Source organism: Littorina saxatilis, unplaced genomic scaffold (genome assembly GCF_037325665.1).
Source record: "Littorina saxatilis isolate snail1 unplaced genomic scaffold, US_GU_Lsax_2.0 scaffold_1710, whole genome shotgun sequence".
NCBI classification, from domain to species: Eukaryota; Metazoa; Mollusca; class Gastropoda; order Littorinimorpha; family Littorinidae; genus Littorina; species Littorina saxatilis.
The window spans coordinates 1-15,000 of record NW_027127267.1 but is presented as its reverse complement, the minus strand read 5'-3'; the positions used below and the strand labels follow the sequence as shown (position 1 = coordinate 15,000).

Genomic DNA, 15,000 nt, shown 5'->3' with positions numbered 1-15,000 from the left:
TCCTCAACAACTCGTGGCCTCAGTTCACAGAATGTTTCCAGCAGACGGCTCTCGTGTGGGTGCCGTGCGGATTTCTGTGGGTTATCTCCCTCGCTTACCTCCCCTACCTCACACACGTGACTGTCAAACTTCCGGGGCAGGTCACGGGGCTTAACTCCGCCAAAACCGTGAGTTTTGCATAATTAGGGTTTGGGTTAGGCGGATTTATGTGTAGTTGTGTGTGTATAAGAGAAAAGGGGAGGGGGGGGGGGTGAACGCCAGCAAAATAGAGTGAGAGAGAGACACAGAGAGAGAGATAGAGAGAGAGAAATAGAGAGAGAGAGACAGAGATAAAGAGAGAGAGAGAGAGAGAGAGAGAGAGAGCGACAGACAGACAGACAGACATACAGACATACATACAGAGAGAGAGAGAGAGAGAGAGAGAGAGAGAGAGAGAGAGAGAGAGAGAGAGAGAGAGAGAGAGAGAGAGAGAGAGAGAGAGAGAGAGAGATACAGACAGACAGACAGACAGACATACCGATAGAAAGACCGACATACAGACTGGGAGAGGTATGTTCGTGCATTACCAGCAGACTCAGAGACCTGTACTCGTGGGGCAGATGCGCATGCTAATTCTTTTTAATTTAAATCGGCTTGCTTATTAATTTCTTGCCTGGCTGATTGTACGTTTGCTTGGTTGGTTCAAAAAAGGAAGAACAGTTCTATTCAGATTTCAGTTTTAACAATTTATCGTCGTATTATTACTCTTTGTCTGGCAGATGTATAGGGGCCCATGCGATTCACTCAAAATACCATTCTTTTCAGTTCCTTCCCTTGGCACTGTGTCTGCTGTGCGTGGTCTCCCTTATCAAGACAGCCAGTTTGCCTGACCAATCACATACTGCCACGTCACTCTACGTCGCTGATGCCCTTCGGACAGTAACATTTGTAAGTAACAATTTTAATGTGTCTGTCTGTTTGTTTACTATTCTCCTTATCTGTGTCACTGCCCGTCAGTAAATTGGTGTGCATTGCGGTTCGTGTGTGTGTCCGTCTGTTAGGATATAATTATGTCAAGTTACGTATTCGTTTCTGGCTACCCGTGTGTGCGCCACATGTGGGAGATGATCCCTGGCCCGGATAGGCCTCATCAGCCACCTCCAGACCCACCACAGCAGACGTTCAGGCAAATCCTGAGTCTTGGTCATCTTCGACAGCGAAGGGCGAACAACATATGTTCATCTATTGGCATACATGCCGATGTATTTATTCGTTTCTTGCTAGATCTAATCCAAACACATATAGGGGCCTAAATCAGTTTGAAAAGCACCATAATGTTACCAGAGATACAATGTTTGGGTGACCGCAAAATAGTAAAAAACCAACTTAACTTGCATTTGCTAATCGGACACGGATTGTTAAGTTGTATTGGTTTGTGTTGTGTTCAGTTGTATGCTGGGCTCCTGTGCGTCCTCGAAAGACGACGCGGCCTTGTGACGTCAGGTGTGCAGTTCATCTTCTGGCTTCTGACGTCACTGAGTGACATCATCCCCTTCTACTCTGGTATTATACAGAAGGTAATGAAGCACTTGTATATCATCACATGACACATTGTTCTTAAATAGGTCCTTTAAACTTAAAGCCACCATACACTAGAGATTATTGTTTTGAATTGCCATTATAATTGTCTAAACACTTGTACACAAGATCTAAAACATGCATTTGTAAACAAAAAACATACCCACTATTCTCTCTCTCTCTCTCTTCTCTCTCTCTCCCTCCCTCCCTCCCTCCCTCTCTCTCTCTCTCCCTCCCTCCCTCCCTCCCCCCCTCTCTCTCTCTCCCTCCCTCCCTCCCTCCCTCTCCCCCTCCCTCCCTCCCTCACTCCCCCCTCCCTCCCTTCCCCCTCCCTTCCCCCCCCTCCCTCTCTCTCTCCCTCCCTCCCTCTCTTTCTGTCTCTCTCCCTCTCTCTCTCTCTCTTCTTCTCTCTCTCTCTCTCTTCTCTCTCTCTCTCTCTCTCTTCTCTCTCTCTCTCTTCTTCTCTCTCTCTCTCTCTCTCTCTCTTCTTCTCTCTCTCTCTCTCTCTCTCTCTCTCTCTTCTCTCTCTTCTCTCTCTTCTCTCTCTCTGATGTACGCGTAAGTCTATGATGACCACGTGTGTCACCATGGAATACTAGCTATATCGAAAATGCGCAATGTTGTTATTGCAGGGCCATGACGACGACATCTTCAGGTTTTCACTGCTGTGTCTGGAATTTACCGTCACCATCATCATGTTGGTTCTCCAGTTCTTCTCTGAGGCACAACATCGGCATGGTTACCAGGCCCTTGGACAGGTAAATGGGACATTTTGATATTCAGATTCCTAAATCATCCCAGAAAAAAAGTAGCAAAAACTAGCGCTCAGCATTTCGAACGTTGGACTTGGTACGTTTAAGAACTGGAATGTGAACAATTAAAGCCACAGTCCCTGCCGTGAAAACAGTGACTGTCTTAATAAAAACAAAACAAGAAAGGTAATTTGTTGGAACGTTTGTTATTGACAAAACAATACGTTATACAATCACAAATATATCGACCCAACGGTCTTTTAAGTGCACAGACAAACATATAGATACATTGTGGTTTACCAGCAAGCGGCCGTAAATTAAATCATGGTAAGTTTGTTGTGAATAATTTTTTTTTTTTTTTTTTAAAGACCGTTGTGTCGATATATTTGTGACTGTCAATAACAACGTTCCAAAAGACCTCGGTCATTCTGCCATAAGTGCAGGTGGATGATTACACCTAAACACGCATACACCTGGGTAGCGCGACTCTGTTGCTGCTAGCTTTCCACTGGGAGGAAGCGATCCGAATTTCCCAGCGATGGGACAATAAAGTAATAAACATTAAATGAAAAATGAAATACTAAGTGTGATCGATTGTTTATTTGTGAATGTTCGTTTGTTGTAAAGTGAATGTAATACGTGTCTTTATTCAGGAGGAGGTGTCACCAGAACTGTACGCCTCGTTCCCGTCACGACTGACCTTCTGGTGGGCTCAGAGGTCAGTTCATACTTTTCTACATACAAGTTGGGTTTGCACACTTTGACTGTCACCAGTTGTTTTCGTGTCTGTACTGGTTTGTTAAGTACTTGAATCTGACATGCACGGTGTATTGTAATGCGTTTTCCCTGCTGCACAGACTGGTGTCGATGTAGTGTAACACATTCATGTTGTGTGTCAGACTGATGTCGATGTAGTGTAACACATTCATGTTGTGTGTCACACAGACTGATGTTGATGTTGTGTAACACATTCATGTTCTGTGTCACATAGACTGATGTCGATGTAGTGTAACACATTCATGTTCTGTGTCACACAGACTGATGTCGATGTAGTGTAACACATTCATGTTCTGTGTCACATAGACTGATGTCGATGTAGTGTAACACATTCATGTTGTGTGTCACACAGACTGATGTCGATGTAGTGTAACACATTCATGTTGTGTGTCACACAGACTGATGTCGATGTAGTGTAACACATTCATGTTGTGTGTCACACAGACTGATGTTGATGTTGTGTAACACATTCATGTTCTGTGTCACATAGACTGATGTCGATGTAGTGTAACACATTCATGTTCTGTGTCACACAGACTGATGTCGATGTAGTGTAACACATTCATGTTGTGTGTCACATAGACTGATGTCGATGTAGTGTAACACATTCATGTTGTGTGTCACACAGACTGATGTCGATGTAGTGTAACACATTCATGTTGTGTGTCACACAGACTGATGTCGATGTAGTGTAACACATTCATGTTGTGTGTCACACAGACTGATGTCGATGTAGTGTAACACATTCATGTTCTGTGTCACATAGACTGATGTCGATGTTGTGTAACACATTCATGTTGTGTGTCACACAGACTGATGTCGATGTAGTGTAACACATTCATGTTGTGTGTCACACAGACTGATGTCGATGTAGTGTAACACATTCATGTTCTGTGTCACACAGACTGATGTTGATGTTGTGTAACACATTCATGTTGTGTGTCACACAGACTGATGTCGATGGGGTTCAAGAAGTCGTTGGAGTCAAAGGATCTGTTCCCCATGGACCCCGTCAACCAGTCCCGTAACATCGTGCCGCCCTTCAGACTCGCCTGGCAGGCAGAGGTCGACAGGGTCAACAACATCAACAGTAAAATGTGAGTGTTTCTGTTTTGCATGAATTTATCGTGAGGTGTTCGATGACACAAACATGCTCGCATTTGCTTGGAGTATCTTTCTGCTCACTATCGTACCACAGAATGATTCAATGTGGTGCTTCTGTCACTGTGTTTACTTGTTGTTTGTTTGTTTGCTTACGCATGTGTTTGTTCTCGCATTTTGTTTTGCTTGCGCATTTGTTTGCTCGGGTAGTCCAAGCATATTAGAGAACAACGTTGAAGTGACAATGACTAGGTTTAAAATGTCCCTTATCAGAAAGTTCAACCTCAGTCCTTTGATGTTTATTAAACACATTTTCATATAAAGTTGGCGCTTCATATGGAAAAGTGGCTTTGAAATTGACCCTAATCCTTCTTTGGGCTCTGTAAATGTCGTTTGGGGCTATGGTTGTAAAACGGTATCTACTGGTCACCCCAATGTATAAACTGAAAACTCTTTCTGCACCAGAACACGCAGAAAGGATTGTATCTGCCTGATGTCTGATGCTTTTCAAAATCCCCAACCACTAACACCTTCAAAACGGACATTAACTGACACTCTTGTTTTTCCCTATATAATCCTTACTATTTTTCCGAGACGTCGTCCTGTTGTGTATTTAGCTTGCCACAACCTCATACATGGTCCTAAAAGTTAAAGTTGAAGAAAATAATAAAGATAAATGAACAAGCTGACGCAGTGTCATTCGCACCGTGAATCCCCCCAAGGGAACATACTAAAGTCTGGTTCCAAATAGGCTCAATTTCCTTCTATTTCTTTGTATTTCTGCCTCGTAGGAGTAGGGGTGTTCAAACCAAAGGCACCTTTAAACCAAAATTCAAATCACACATCTTACAATACTAAGACACTCAGCAGTGAAAGGGTGTCTGCTGGTAAAAAATTCCAAACAATCCTAAAAGTACTTCACTACTAAACGTGCTTTTAAAAAGAGCCGTTATTTTTCCCTCTATAATCAGTATTGTGTTTTCTGCGAACATGTAGTCTATTTAGATGGTTGTCATGTGCACATGAGTTGCTAAAGCGTTTTCAGTTGGGCATATGTCGAAAAGCAAAGAATTAGCCCTTTGAAAACCATCAGAACTGTCACACAAAAATAACATTTACCTATCTCACCAACTGACCAAACATAGGGCTTTTCCTTATGTATTATGTATTGTCGTGTTTTTTGTAGCATACTTGTGAAAACAGCCACCACTGTTGTAAATGATACTTTAAAGAGCATTATTTCATTTTTACAGTTGAAGGACAACCTGGACTGCCGTATATTACAGCTGTTTTACAATCAGCCAACATTTTCTTAACAAACGTATGTTAAGAACAACTCCCATAGTGAAATTGAAGGAAAACAAAGTGAAAATCCCCCTGCCATAGAGGAGCTAAAGAATCAACAATAAACTACTGCATGGATAGCTTGATGCACGAATGCATTGCGGACATGTTTGTCTCCAACCAAGAGAAAGTTCCAAAAAATCCCTTTTGTGCTTCTTATTATACAGTGACGTCAAAGACAGCCTTTTCTGCTGTTCATACATTCAGGGGTTATGGTTACACTAAACGACGTAGTTGTAGCCATACTGCCATCCAGATTTATTTTTTCCTTGCGAGCAGTCACAGGGTGTTTGTGCTGTCTGCCAACCGTCAGACGACCCCGCCCAAGTCTGTTAAGGGACCGTTTGACCGTTATAGAACGCGTCTTTTTGATTTTTTAGCACATTTGGAAACGGTTGATTTTTTATCCCTACCATTGTTTCCAAACATTATATAGGAATGTTTTGTGAACAACGGATAATAGCCGCTACTCGCATGTGTAGCAAAAGTGAGCGTACATACTCACCCTGGTCGTACAGCCGTTGTCCGTTGCCCGTCTTCATCTGTCTGTACAAATCATTACCTTTGGATTTTTCTCGAACGCTATGAAGTGAAGAAACACCAAATGTTGCAAAATGTTGTATGACCCCAAGAGCTCAAAAAAGATACTTGAGAACCTTGACCTTACCTTAAGGTCAAGGTCACAGGGAGAATGAATGTGGTCTAAAAACTGCAAAATTTCACATTGTGCCAGTTTTCTGGAAAACAAATTAACAAGTCGCGTAAGGCGAAAATACAATATTTAGTCAAGTAGCTGCCATTTTTCAGTAAGACCGTATACTCGTAGCATCGTCAGTCCACCGCTCATGGCAAAGGCAGTGAAATTGACAAGAAGAGCGGGGTAGTAGTTGCGCTAAGAAGGATAGCACGCTTTTCTGTACCTCTCTTTGTTTTAACTTTCTGAGCGTGTTTTTAATCCAAACATATCATATCTATATGTTTTTGGAATCAGGAACCGACAAGGAATAAGATGAAAGTGTTTTTAAATTGATTTCGACAATTTAATTTTGATAATAATTTTTATATATTTAATTTTCAGAGCTTGTTTTTAATCCGAATATAACATATTTATATGTTTTTGGAATCAGCAAATGATGGAGAATAAGATAAACGTAAATTTGGATCGTTTTATAAATGTTTATTTTTTTTTACAATTTTCCGATTTTTGAGTCACTTGAGAAAAAGTGACTCTATGTAATCGGTCAGTGTTAGTCTGTCCGGCCGGCCGTCCGTAGACACCACCTTAACGTTGGACTTTTCTCGGAAACTATCAAAGCGATCGGGCTCATATTTTGTTTAGTCGTGACCTCCAATGACCTCTACACTTTAACGATGGTTTCGTTGACCTTTGACCTTTTTCAAGGTCACAGGTCAGCGTCAAAGGAAAAATTAGACATTTTATATCTTTGACAAAGTTCATCGGATGTGATTGAAACTTTGTAGGATTATTCTTTACATCAAAGTATTTACATCTGTAGCCTTTTACGAACGTTATCAGAAAAACAAGGGAGATAACTAGCCTTTTCTGTTCGGCAACACACAACTTAACGTTGGGCTTTTCTCGGAAACTATAAAAGTGACCGGGCTCAAATTTTATGTGAACGTGACTCATTGTGTTGTGAATAGCAATTTCTTCCTGTCCATCTGATGCCTCATATAATATTCAGAACTGCGAAAGTGACTCGATCGAGCGTTTGCTCTTCTTGTTAATGACCAAAGTCATTAATTAATTTTTAAGCCACCAAGCTGAAATGCAATACCGAACCCCGGGCTTCGTCGAAGATTACTTGACCAAAATTTGAACCAATTTGGTTGAAAAATGAGGGCGTGACAGTGCTGCCTCAACTTTCACGAAAAGCCGGATATGACGTCATCAAAGACATTTATCAAAAAAATGAAAAAAACGTATGGGGATATCATACCCAGGAACTTTCATGTCAAATTTCATAAAGATCGGTCCAGTAGTTTGGTCTGAATCGCTCTACACGCACGCACACACACACACACACACACACACATACACACACACACACACACATACACCACGACCCTCGTCTCGATTCCCCCCTCGATGTTAAAATATTTAGTCATAACTTGACTAAATATAAAAACAGCGGGCTTAGTTTTGTATGGTATACAAGAAAAAGAAAGCCTTATCTTCTTATACCATTTTGGTTGACCTCGCTTCAATGTCAAGGTCACAGGAGTCCTTCAAAGTTGAATTGTATACATGTTTTGAAGTGACCTTGACCCTGAACTATGAAAAAAATCTTTCAAACTTCATAATTGTGTGGGGCACATGTTATATACTGATATTGAGCCACATTTAGTCACATATCATCAAGGTCAAGGTCACTTTGCCCCTTATGAAATGTGACTGAAACGGGCAATTGAATCACTAAAAGTGACAATGTCTCTTTGTAGAAAGTGCCAATAAGTATGTTTATGCTTCCTATGTCTTGAATTGATAGCCTTGTGATGTGTGACCTTTGATGATCTTGACCTTGGCCAAAGGTCATGTGTAATTTGGTAGGAAAAATCTGTAAACCAGTTCTAATAGTGTACAATGTCCTTGCCAGCTTCAGTTGTTAGACCTTCACCTTCAAGGTCACCTGAAGGTCAAGGTCACTTTAAGACAAAGGTCAAGCATGAGAGTCGCATGGGCTTTGCTTTGTTAAGATTTTTTACCAAGACACATGGATTTCTTTACCCGGCTTGGTCACATTTTTCATAGGGGTCAATGTGACCTTGACCCTAACGATATGTGACCAGATGTGGCTCACTATGAAATTCTAACAAACGCCCCACTCAGTGTTTAAGTATGTAAGAGATATCGTCCATAGTAAAGTTAAAGGGGCAAGCTCACATCAAAATATGTCTACAATTCAACTTTGAAGGGCTCCTCTGACCTTGACATTGAAGCGAGGTCAACCAAAATGGTATCAGAAGATAAGGCTTTTTTTTTCTTGTATACCATACAAAACTAAGCCCGCTGTTTTTAATTTGTTTTCCAGAAAACTGGCACAATGTGAAATTTTGCAGTTTTTAGACCACATTCATTCTCCCTGTGACCTTAACCTTAAGGTAAGGTCAAGGTTCTCAAGTATCTTTTTTGAGCTCTTGGGGTCATACAACATTTTGCAACAGTTGGTGTTTCTTCACTTCATAGCGTTGGAGAAAAATCCAAAGGTAATGTTCAGTACAGACAGATAAAGACGGGCAACGGACAACGGCTGGACGACCAGGGTGAGTATGTACGCTCACTTTTGCTACACATGCGAGTAGCGGCTATTATCCGTTGTTCACAAAACATTCCTATATAATGTTTGGAAACAATGGTAGGGATAAAAAATCAACCGTTTCCAACTGTGCCAAAAAATCAAAAAGACGCGTTCTATAACGGTCAAACGGTCCCTTAACAGACTTGGGCGGGGTCATCTAACGGTTGGCAGACAGCACAAACACCCTGTGACTGCTCGCAAGGAAAAAATAAATCTGGATGGCAGTATGGCTACAACTACGTCGTTTAGTGTAACCATAACCCCTGAATGTATGAACAGCAGAAAAGGCTGTCTTTGACGTCACTGTATAATAAGAAGCACAAAAGGGATTTTTTGGAACTTTCTCTTGGTTGGAGACAAACATGTCCGCAATGCATTCGTGCGTCAAGCTATCCATGCAGTCGTTTATTGTTGATTCTTTAGCTCCTCTATGGCAGGGGGATTTTCACTTTGTTTTCCTTCAATTTCACTATGGGAGTTGTTCTTAACATACGTTTGTTAAGAAAATTTTGGCTGATTGTAAAACAGCTGTAATATACGGCAGTCCAGGTTGTCCTTCAACTGTAAAAATGAAATAATGCTCTTTAAAGTATCATTTACAACAGTGGTGGCTGTTTTCACAAGTATGCTACAAAAAACACGACAATACATAATACATAAGGAAAAGCCCTATGTTTGGTCAGTTGGTGAGATAGGTAAATGTTATTTTTGTGTGACAGTTCTGATGGTTTTCAATGGGCTAATTCTTTGCTTTTCGACATATGCCCAACTGAAAACGCTTTAGCAACTCATGTGCACATGACAACCATCTAAATAGACTACATGTTCGCAGAAAACACAATACTGATTATAGAGGGAAAAATAACGGCTCTTTTTAAAAGCACGTTTAGTAGTGAAGTACTTTTAGGATTGTTTGGAATATTTTACCAGCAGACACCCTTTCACTGCTGAGTGTCTTAGTATTGTAAGATGTGTGATTTGAATTTTGGTTTAAAGGTGCCTTTGGTTTGAACACCCCTACCCCTACGAGGCAGAAATACAAAGAAATAGAAGGAAATTAAGCCTATTTGGAACCAGACTTTAGTTCCCATGGGGGGATTCACGGTGCGAATGACACTGCGTCAGCTTGTTCATTTATCTTTAGTATTTTCTTCAACTTTAACTTTTAGGACCATGTATGAGGTTGTGGCAAGCTAAATACACAACAGGACGACGTCTCGGAAAAATAGTAAGGATTATATAGGGAAAAACAAGAGTGTCAGTTAATGTCCGTTTTGAAGGTGTTAGTGGTTGGGGATTTTGAAAAGCATCAGACATCAGGCAGATACAATCCTTTCTGCGTGTTCTGGTGCAGAAAGAGTTTTCAGTTTATACATTGGGGTGACCAGTAGATACCGTTTTACAACCATAGCCCCAAACGACATTTACAGAGCCCAAAGAAGGATTAGGGTCAATTTCAAAGCCACTTTTCCATATGAAGCGCCAACTTTATATGAAAATGTGTTTAAAGTGTAACTAAACAAGCAAAAAGGAAAAACATCGTTCAGCAACCTTTACACTTTGATATGAAGAAGGGCCTCATATACTATCGAACTACGAAAAAAAAATTTTTTTTCTCTCACTCTGACACTGTTTGACGGACATGTGAAGTGCGCGCCAGGAACGACAATCTTCTTAGTTTCCCTGATTAATGCCCTTAATTTTTGGTTCTGGTACTTTCAGTTCCGGCTGTTGTCATCAATCTACCAAAATAAAAGATCAAACGGAGTTTTCGATTTTTATTTCATGGTTCAGAAAAATATTGCTTATTTTCTGAAGTCAACCGTTTTAGCGAATCTTTCTTTGATTCTTAAAAGTCATTTCAGATTTTTGAAAAATAGTTAACGGTTAGTAATTACCAATATATCGTAAACAAACATATCGATAGGTTTTGGTAAGAAGACACAAGTGCGATGAATGTGGTACCAGTATTTTTGTGGTAAGTAAGAATGCATTTCTTTGCTGTAAGCACATTTACAATGCACATTTAATCTGTTTAGCAACATAAACGAAAGCATGGTACAGTGCCGCTTGTTTGTGGTCTATCTTTTCGAGGCAGATGCGTAACAATTAGGGTCTCAGTTGGAAAAAGCTGCTCGGAACCAGAGCAGATTTGGCTTGGGTTCTTTGAGTGTGAATGATCGACGAGTGGCTTGACATTTTTAACGAATCATTACTGTAGCCTACTTGAAACCATCATCTGTTTCTGAATTTGTCATCAGTTATGATTGAGCAGTCTCATAGGAATCGTCCATAAAATGTTAAACCGAAAAAGGGCAGACGATTCTGAATCACACAGGCTGCTGTACAAACTCAGATCTAAAACGATATTTTGAACTGCGACGTCTGCGTAAATGCCCTGTAACAAAATACCTTGTCCTGGTCATGTGTATACACATCAGCTTCTATTGGGAAGATCAGTATTTTATATTAATCACAAATACAAGATTAGAAATAGTTCTGAAGATCGCCTTTGATTTCAGTTTCAGCGGCAAACTAGCAGATCTGTCCAAACCGGCATCGTTTCATGGTAACTTGAATAATCCCAAATAGATCTGAGTGGGGGTAAGTTTTATAGTATTTCAATTTTTTACGGCAGTTTTATTTAAAGATAGTGTAGTGGATGTCTCTGGTGAAGACTACAGTTATATGAATTTTTTGTTGTAATATTAAAATGATTGTTCGTTATTTACACAATTGAATAATTTGTATTTATTTGTTTGCAGATGACGGCATACTGAGTGCTCCAAGAACATACGCCTGCTGGCATTTTGTCTTTTCTGAAGACGTCGAGGCAAGCAGAAGTCACGGTCCTGGCCACACACACACAATGACATGAACAAGAAATGATATTTTTTCATGGGCATATCCAGTATCAAACGCAACGATTAGAATTTAGAGAAGGTCATCGGTCACACACACACACACACACACACACACACACACACTGGGCGGATCCGGAGGGGGGTTCCGGGGTTTCCGGACCACTTAGGAGCCGGTCTTTGTATTCTAAGTCACGATTTTGGAAAGAAGTTGGCTAATTAGTTTGCTCAGATTGCGCCAGATCGATCAATTGTCCTTGTTGTGATTCAAATTTTTCTTCTTAATATATTTACTTTTTTGGAAGGGGTATTGGCCGATTGATCCATTTTCCTTCTTTTTATCAACATTTGTCGGACCCCCCCCCCCCCCCCCCCCCCCCCCCAAGGAGGTTGAACGCTTCGCGTCTTCAACTAAACGCTTCGCGTCGTCAAATTGTCCCTAAAAGAAATTTGGAAACTCCCCCTTAAAAATGATGTGATCCGCCCCTGCACACACACAAACACACACAAATAGAGAAGTAATAAATGGATACAGTTTTTCTTTATTTAAATTACAATCAGATGTGGTCGTAGAACAGGCACTGTAAACAAAACCTAGCATGATATACCACTTGTGTGATGTTTCGGTCAATATCTTTATTTTCATTTCAGAAATACATTGGCGTTTTGAATGTCAAGGGAAGTGATACAAATGCTGCAGCGGGCTATCAAGAACGCGAAGGCAAACAAGGTAAATACCTACTTCTGACATTAGTTTACTTATTAACTCTTTCTATGCTGGCCATTATCTCCCCAGTCTCTCCCCAGAAACTGGCCATTTGCATGGGTTTGCAAAAAAAAATCTCAAAAATAAACAAAACAAGATGCAGCCTTCAAACTCATAGGTTTTATTGTGAATATATTGCTAAAACATATGCCAAAGTTTGGTTTCATTGTTGTGAAAAAAAATAATAATATGATGTCCAGAATTTATGGGTATATTTTACGCAATACGAAAAAGGGGGTATGTATTTTTACTTAGAAGCATTTTTTCTTATGAAGGCTCTGTTTGCAACAAAACTGTTTCTGTTTACTTGTATGAAGATTGTGCTAACACAAAAACGTAACAAATACCAACTGATTTTCCATTTGGTGGTCATGTAAGCATTGTGAACATGTCCGAAAAATCTGATCACACACCATGTGGTCGACATGCAGACCTGAACGGCCAGTGTATGGTGGCAGAGTTGGAAAATAGGAAAAGTCTTGATGCCAATCCTTCATCAAAAACCGAAGAAAATCGTCATTGTAATAAGTTTGCTTTATTCTAAATCAAACGACTAGGATAGATGACAGACACAACGACAAACACATTCAATTCTATGTAAAAAATACACAATGCGCACGTTAACAAGCTGGCCATAACAATGTGCCCATCGTGCATGAAGTGTGGCTTTGGTCGGATCAGTAGCCGTGCTTTGTCTGCGATGCTAAACATGAAATTTTGTTGAAGAGACGATTTAGCAATGTTGTTGCTGCTGCTGCTGTCTGTTCTTGTCACGACATCTCGCCATATAACAGTTTTTTCCCTCCTGATTCTGAGAAGAAGCTGTTTAATTGTGATATCAGGCCTAGGAACCCCTGATTTTCACTTGGAGCATTCTCAAAGAAACTTAGCGTATGTTAAGAAAAATGAGTGTACTCCACACTTTGTCTTTTGTTGTTCGTTGTCGTTGCATGTCTACCGTTCCACAGCCACCTACTATAAGTCATTAAGTGCAAGTGTTAAATGACGTATTTCCACAAAAGACTGCTTGCAGAGAATCATGTGATGCCAATAACAGGTAAGGACATGTGGTAATACATACTACGTTTTGGAACCAGGGAAAATGCAGCACAAATTATTTATCAACCAAATTGATTGACTTGTGCACCATGACAAAAGTTTTCTTTGATCCATAAAAGGTCTTTTGCCAGAAAAATTGCTCAGAACATCAAGTACCCTGCAAGTTGTCACACATTTACATTATTGAAATAAAAAGAAAACACACCAGTAACCAGGTTAGGTACGTTAATATCTATAATCAATATCTCAGCACGTTACTGCCTTCTTCGGGATGGTAAGCTGAACATTATTGAACAAAATAATCGGTTTAGATTGTATACTTTGATTCCTGAACGAAGAAGCAGAGGTACTGCATACAACTAGGACTGTAATATCAGCTTTTGCCTGAAACACACACACATACACTTATAAAATTAATGCAATGTCATTGTATGAAGCCAGAACAATCACTAACTTACATAGTTGGTCACACAATTACCCATCACTGAACAATACATCGAAGTCGGGTGGATTCAATGACTAAAGCAGTAAAGGCTTTGAAAAAACCCTCATCACAAAACATCCCCCCCCCCAAAAAAAAAAAAAAAAAAAGAAAAAAAACAGTTTGTGTATATATAGCGCAGTAAACACCATGCAGGTACAAGCAAAGATTTGACAGTGATTATCCTTGTTTTATATAGCACACATTTTCTAGTTTTAATTTCTCTCTCTCTCTCTCTCTCTCTCTCTCTCTCTCTCTCTCTCTCTCTCTCTCTCTCTCTCTCTCTCTCTCTCTCTCTCTCTCTCTCTCTTTCTCTGGAAAGTAATTTATTGACCTGTGGGTTATTTGCGTTTGTATACACATTGGTGATTCGTAAACTATGTTGAAAGAGATTGTCAAACAATATTATATGGGGTGTCTTAAAAAAAAATGTATATCAACAAAATCTGTCATTATTATCAGGCACACGGTTTTAACAAAGCTATGTCACGGAATGCAACATAAGTGGCTTAAAAAGTCGTGTTTTTGTGTGTGCAGGATATTCGCTAGGACAGGACCTCAAGCTGAACCAGCACAACAGCGATGCATTCTTCCATGGCTTCACAAAAGTCTTTCACCTATAGCGGGCATTGCATGCAGATAGTCCAAGGAGGGTTAGGGTTACCCTAACCCTCCTTTTTAAAAATTCTTTAGACCAATTATCCCTCTGTTCCCATGTTAAACATGGAATAATTCTGGACAAATGCGAGGACGTTAGCTTTTTTTTATTTTATTTTTTATCATTTTACTTATCATTAAAACTTGTTTAGATTTCGATTCGTAAACCATTTACAGTAATCCTTTGTTTTTTAATTTTGTTCATCTTACCACAGTCACTTCGGTGTTTAGATTTATCATTAAATTTGTTACCATTATGCAGGAAAAATGTAGAATAAAACCAGGAGAGCTTTCGGTAGAAGATATTCCTGTGTCAAAAGTTAAT

General features: G+C 40.0%; 1 long non-coding RNA gene across 1 annotated transcript; it reads left to right on the top strand.

Annotated features, from left to right (window-relative positions):
• Positions 1-10,366: 10,366 nt before the first annotated feature.
• On the top strand, positions 10,367-14,882 carry LOC138955725 (uncharacterized). Its single transcript, XR_011452341.1, has 3 exons — positions 10,367-11,684; positions 12,364-12,442; positions 14,556-14,882. It is a non-coding gene; the product is annotated as an uncharacterized lncRNA (long non-coding RNA).
• Positions 14,883-15,000: the final 118 nt, after the last annotated feature.